Below are 7305 nucleotides of genomic sequence, written 5' to 3'. Positions count from 1 at the left end.
TTCATGGTCTCTAGCCATTTCTCAGAGTCGGGTCTTTGCATTGCATCCATGTAGGTGATCGAATCCTCATCATTTTCATCAAGTTCGATAGGATCGTCATCCCGGATCAAGAAACTATAGTATCTGTCTGGTTAACATGGTACTCTACCAGATCGCCCTATGGGTGCTTGAACAATGGGCTCCGGATCTGATCTAATCAAATCTGATTCAGGTTCAGCAACTTGTGTCAGTTTTTCCACCTGTCAAACTTCGTCAAGTTCGACCTTAGAGGCAACAGTCCCTTCACCAAGGAACTCTTTTTCCAAAAAGATTGCTTTAAGGCTAACAAACGCCTTTTGCTCATCAGCCAGGTAGAAATATACCCTTTGGTCTCTTTTGAGTATCCTATAAAATTATACTTATCAGACCTAGGTCCTAGCTTGTCCGTAATTAAACGTTTAACATAAGTCGGACACCCCCAAACCCTAAGGTGCGAGAGTATTGGCTTACGTCCCATCCATATCTTATATGGCATTTTGGTTATAGACTTACTCGAAACTCTATTTAGAAGGTAACAAGCTGATTTGAGCGCATATCCCCAGAGAGAGATCGATAGATCAGTAAACTCCATCTTGGATCGAACCATGTCTAACAAGGTCCGATTCCTCCTTTCAGATACACCATTATGCTGTGGTGTTCCAGGAGGAGTCCATTGAGAGAGAATCTCATTCTCCCCAAGATATGTCAGAAACTCATTGGAAAGATATTCACCTCCTCGATCAGATTGAAGAGTTTTAATACACTTTCCAGTTTGTATTTCTACATCATTTCGAAATAGTTTGAACATTTCAAATGACTCCGACTTATGCTTCATTAAATAGACATACCCATACCTTGATAGGTCATCTGTGAAGGTTATGAAATAGAAATATCCACCTCTTGCACTTGAGCTCATGGGTCCGCATACATCAGAATGTACCAGACCCAAGAGTTCACTGGCTCGCTCACCTTTTTCAGTAAAAGGTGACTTGATCATTTTACCAAGAAGATAGGACTCACAGGTTGGAAGTGATTCACAATCACCTATTTCAAGAATTCCTTCTTGAGCCAACCTGTTTATCCTGTTTTTATTGACATGACCTAGCCTACAGTGCCAAAGGTAGACTTCTGACATATTATCTATTCTAGGATATTTACCGAAGGTTGAACCACATTAACAGGTTGTGATAGAAAGTAAATTCTATTATTAAGTTATCCAACAAACATTGTAACACCATTCAAAATGATATTGTAAATATTTTCTTTTATTAAAAATTGATAACCGTACATGGCCAAAAGGCCTACAGAAATATTATTTAATAAAAAGCTTGGACAATAGTGACATTCACTCAGAATTATATTTCGAGAATTGATTACAAGGTTCATGATTCCTAATGCTAGAACTGGAACTTTGCTTCCATCTCCAATGTTCAGGAACCTCTCGCCTTCATCAAATCTCCTACTGACCTGTAGACCCTGCATCGAATTGCAAATATGATAAGGGCTTCCGGTATCCAATACCCAGGCAGTAGTATCACAAATGAAAAAGTTACAAGGTGTTATCATATAAGTACCTTGCTTCTTCTTTGGCCTGTTCGGATCCAGTGAGGCAATGTATAGAGGACAGTTTTTCTTCCAGTGCCCCTGCTTCTTGCAAAAGAAGTACTCCGCTTGGCTCTGGTCGGGCTTGCGCTTCTTGGTCTAACCCTGTGCAGACGTCCCAGCATGCAGCTGCACCTTCTTATTCTTCTTCTTCTTGTTCTTCTTCCCTTTCTTAAAGGGTCGACGACCAGAAGAAGACCCTCCCACAACATTCACCGACTTCTTATGGAGCTGGTGGCCCTTCTCAAAATTTTGCAGCAACCCCAACAAGCCATGGTAGTTCACTGTGGGCTTTGTCATTCAAAAATGAGTAAGGAAGGGAAAGAAGGACTTGGGCAGAGAATTAAGGATCGCATCCTTACCGAGCTACTCATGCAGGGGAAAACCTAGTTTACTTAGGCGCTCAATCATTTCGATCATGTACAGTATATGATCAGTGACTGAGGCTCCATCCCTCATCCGAGCATTGAAAATGGCACAACTAGTTTTATGCCTTTCAACATCGTCAAGCGTGCCAAAAGAGTCATTCAACATTTGAAGCATCTCCTGTGGCTGGGCATTCTCGAACCTGCGGTTGAACTCATCATTCATTGCTGCCAGCATTATGCACCGTGGTGCGATCGTTGAGCCACTTCTGGTAAGTGTCTTGGACCGTCCCTCCAGCGTTCAGGGCTGGCTCCTCAGGTGCCGAATCCGTTACTACATAAAGGATCCGCTCATGCTCAAGGATGATTTTTAATTTTTGATACCAGCTATCAAAATTAGATCCCATGGGCTTGTCATTATCTAATAATGATCGGAGCGATAGGGTAGTGGCCATAGCTGCATAAAGAAAAATCAGACCTATATTAGTACATAAATTATTAATACTAAAGACTTGGACTTTAGTCTAAAGTTTCTCCCAGTATTTTTATGAACTGGTAGTCTCAACCTCCAATTTGAGGAATTACTTTAATTCCTTAGTGGGTACTAGAATCTACACAGACTACACACGAGCCCAACTTTGGTTGGTCAACCCATGTGCATCTATTGGTAGGTTCATAACCAGTTATTTCTCTAAACAACTTCTAGTAATTAATTTTACCCCAGAATCTAATCAGTAGGCTTTGGCCTCCACTGAAAAAATCTGGTTAGGTCCAACTATTAACATGATTTGATTTGGTGAATCGGACCAATAAATGATCAAGCCCGACTTTGGTCGGCCAGCCTAACCACCATTAGAAAGACTCAAACCAAATTATCATACTATGAATGATAATTTCATTAGTCAATAAGCACCAGGCCTTTGAGCCTCCAATGATTATTAAACTAATGGACTCATTATCACTCACTTAATGGGAGGCTATAACTTAGTTATCAATATAACTTAATCATTTTTAGGACCTAATAATTTTTTTTTTGAGGATTTTATTAAAGAATAGATGAGAAGAAAATATCCAGCCAATTTCAATCCTCGCACTGACTTCACCAAGTCAGATTAAAAAGGATTTACTTAAAGCTGGCATTAGGAGCACCTAAATCAGTCAAACTGATTTACCTAATGACATGGGTGAGCCCTAATCACCAAGTGATCTAATCAAAATCTAATTCACCAGGTTGGCCAGGTAAGTGAGATCAGTGGTGGGGATAAGCCATTAACTCGTCAGAGATCGAATCACTGCGAGTAGCTCCCACTTAAAAACCACTGGTCAAACTGTCAAACTTACCTTAGACACCAACCGGTTCATTAGTTTTAATTTGATCAACTTAGTAAATAGGGTTCCACTACGTAGCCATGAATTAAGTCCATCTTGGTCTAGTTAAAGACATGGACCCATTCAACTACAACTATTGGAATTGAGTCTAGAGTATCCTTGACCTAATCTAATTCAATTTTTGATTAGATTTGATCAATTACTCTAATTTAGTCTATTTCTTTAAGCTAACCATAGGTCTAACCCAATTATAGACCTAATCCATCTAACCCATTGACCCACAAGTTTATGCAATTATCTTAGATCTTAATTCACAATTCTAGACCTACTAGACAACACTTAATTCTTTTAATTAAGTATTTGGACTGATAGGTCAGGATTTGATATTTCAAAAATAATTTTCAAATTTGAAAAGTTTTATTTTCTGTTCATCAAATATGTTAACTCATTTCACAAATAGATCAGCACATTTCATAAATAGCAATCCTATTGCTAATTACATAACAGAAAATAACTTAATCAAAAAAAATCATGAATATTCCTTTAGATCTAATCTAACACATTCATGATAAATTTTACAATTGAACCTTTACAATTAATTTCTTTCACTGCTTCATCTGCATGGGATATAATTGCAGCGGCACCCCTACCGCCATAGGAGATCCCATCGAATGGAAGGAGAGGGCCTTTAAACCCTACTTTTCTCCTATGACCGGACGGTCATGGCAACCAACCCAATTCGATTACTTACTACTTGGATCAAGTATATCTAAATATATCAATTTCAAAATTTCAAATTTCAAATTTTAAATTTTGAATTTCAAATTTCAAACAAATTTCAAATTTCAAATTTTAAATTTTTGAATTTCAAATTTTGAATTTTAAATTTTGAATTTTAAATTTTGAATTTTAAATTTTGAATTTTAAATTTTGAATTTGAAATTTGAAATTTCAACCAAATTTCAAATTTCAAATTTTGAATTTTAAATTTTAAATTTTTGAATTTTGAATTTCGAATTTCAAATTTGAAAATTAAAATTTTAAAATTTTGAATTTTAAATTTTAAATTTTTGAATTTTGAATTTTGAACAACTTTCAAAATTCAAATTTTGAATTTTGAATTTTAAATTTCAAATTGTAAACTTTTAGATTACAACTTAATCTACGCATGCAAATATATATATCATATCTAAGAACCCACTCTGATACCATTTGTGGGGAAATTCAGTGCAGGGGTAAAATGATAATTTTAAAACTTTTTCAAAATTATGATTTTACAGTGAAAAAATATTAATTAATCTAATTAATTAACATGAATTTATCCTACACTAGGATCTAAATATGATATATAGTATGCATGCATTTAAATTTGAAATTCGAATTTGAACAGTAAACACTTTACTGTAATATGTTCAGAACACAATACCTTTGTGCGGATAGTAGATCGCCATAATCTGATCACCGTTGAGAGAGTTTGATCATCATGATGCAGTCACACAGAATGTCTGGTCTCTGTGGATCGTCCACATGAAGCTCCCGATCTGATCAACTCCTCAGAGTGCTAGCTCGTTGTAGAGCCCTTTCGACAGCCGATGCTGATCGAACTCCTTCGATCGATATCTGTCGATTCTTCGAACACTCTGGATCATCAGTAGATATGCTTGAGAGGATGTTCAAGAATTTTCTAAAATTTGGTGGGCTCACAATACTCGTAGCTCACCTTCTCACTTCCCTAACTCCAGGCTGAAACCCTAAAGAACTCACTGAAACCCTGCGCATACTTTTTCTTCCTTTTCTTTCTTTTTCTCTTGGAAGGATATAGTCCTTCACCTTGCACACAAGGATTTCTCACGCCCAGATTTTCTCTCCAAAATTTTTCTTGCACACGCCCCACTCTTCTCCTCCTTTTAAAATAATGTCAAACGTCTTATCCACATGAGAGGATAAAGATGAGTAATTGCACATTTGAATTCAAATCAAATTTTGAATTCAAATGAAAATCAATTTATTCTTATCCACTAAGAGTGTGAGAAGAGGAGGGCATGGCTTAATTTGTGCATGAGTGATTTCATGAGAAACATTTTCTCGTGTAATAAATGGGGCGTTAAAAGAGGATAAGGTCAAGGTGCTAAGATTGGTTGCTCATTCAAATTCAAACTTTGTTTTGAATTTGAATGGCCAACCAATAATCCTTATCCACTCATTTGGAGCATTAAAGTAGGGCGTGAGGAGGGCTTTGCGTGAGGAAAAATTTATGAGAACTTCCTTCTCGTGAATTCAAATGGGCACAGTGGAAGTGAGGTGGCGCAGGGAGAATGGGTCAAGGTGGTTTCATTATTTAAACCAACTTAATTGAACCAAATAAGTTAGGCCCAATTAGACTAATTTAAACCTAACTAAATTAGGCTTAATTAGGCTCAATAAAATCTTAATCAAATCAAAAATTGATTAAGCCTAACCCCTGATCAAATCAGGGACCAAACCATCTCGACGATTAGGTCAACTCTTAACCTAATCGGGTCAAACCCAACTGAATCCAATTCAATTGGACTTGATCCAAAAATAATTACTCAATCAAATTAAGTTAATTAGTGATCAAATCACTAATTAAATCTCTCATAAATATTGAGTCCAAATCCAATAGATAATCGGGCATCAGAATTCATCGATATGTAACCCTGATCGAAGAGTCCCAAACCAGTGGGACTCTTGACCCCGATAACCAAAATATGTGGGATTCGTGATCAGAGAATCCTGATTCTCGATCACAGAGTCTCAGATAGGTAGGACTCATAGTCCACAAGCATTAGGACTCTTCATCAGCCATCAGATCAAATAGGAACCTCTAATGTGTGTGACCCCGCAGGTTCGAACCTAAGTCAGTAGCACAGGAACCAATTCCTGTACTAATTGAAGTGACCATCTAGCAATGGTACCTGATGATCGGATAGATCGAATGGTCACAATCACAACACTCAGAACCTACGTGAATATGGTTATTGTATAATTCATCATTTTGACCTCTATGTTTAGGACGACTCAGGGTTAAACTGTCAACCCTGATTAGATCATCCAAATCGTGCTCAACTCAAACAGTCCTGTGACTCCTCACAAGGACTCCCCTGGCCAAGGTTTTGCTAAATTGAAACATGACTGTACACAGCTCCTAAACTAGAGTGGTCAATCCCATCTTGACACACGCACCGATAAGTCAAGTACTTAACTACACCCAGTAGCCTTCCGTCACTGAATTAGAAATTCAGGTAGTCCAGTGCCTAAGTACAGTGAGTTGCTTGCAAGTCATTATGGCGATCTCAGGTTGGAGCGACATTTATACCCATATTCCATCTGAGTAAATCTTGATAGCAGAAATAGCTCTGGAGTCAGTCATGTTCAGTGCAGATGTACCCTTACATCTCATCTGTATGCCATACCAGTGTCTCCACACTCATTGGTTAAGAGGACAACCAACCTATATGGCACACAACGACCTATGCTTGATAAACGTTATCGTCTTTGGTAACAACGTATCATTTGGTCACGAACAGATTTAAGGACTAAACAACAAATCCTCCTTTGTCGAGTCTAAATAGTCCTAAGGACTTCACCACAACATAGGAGTTCATTAGAAGATGAAACATTTTGTGATGAAAAATACCAAAATAATTTTTATTAATTCATAATTCATGTATATATACAAAAATGAGCACAACCGTCAAAAGACTGATGATTGGCTTTGGGACACTATTCCCAACACAATCGGGTATCAAAGTCCATCGATATGAAACCTTGATCGAAGAGTCCCAAACCAGTGGGACTCTTGACCCTGGTACCCAAAATGTGCGGGACTCATGATTAGAGAATCTTGATTTTCGATCATAGAGTCTCAGACACATAGGACTCATAGTCCACAAATATTAGGACTCTTTATCAGCCATCAGATCAGATAGGAACCTCTAATGTGTGTGACCTCACAGGTTCGAACCTAAGC

The sequence above is a fragment of the Elaeis guineensis genome, chromosome 2, assembly GCF_000442705.2.
Source record: "Elaeis guineensis isolate ETL-2024a chromosome 2, EG11, whole genome shotgun sequence".
Classification (NCBI taxonomy): domain Eukaryota; kingdom Viridiplantae; phylum Streptophyta; class Magnoliopsida; order Arecales; family Arecaceae; genus Elaeis; species Elaeis guineensis.
The sequence above is the reverse complement of the archived record's forward strand: the minus strand, read 5'-3'. Positions refer to the sequence as shown.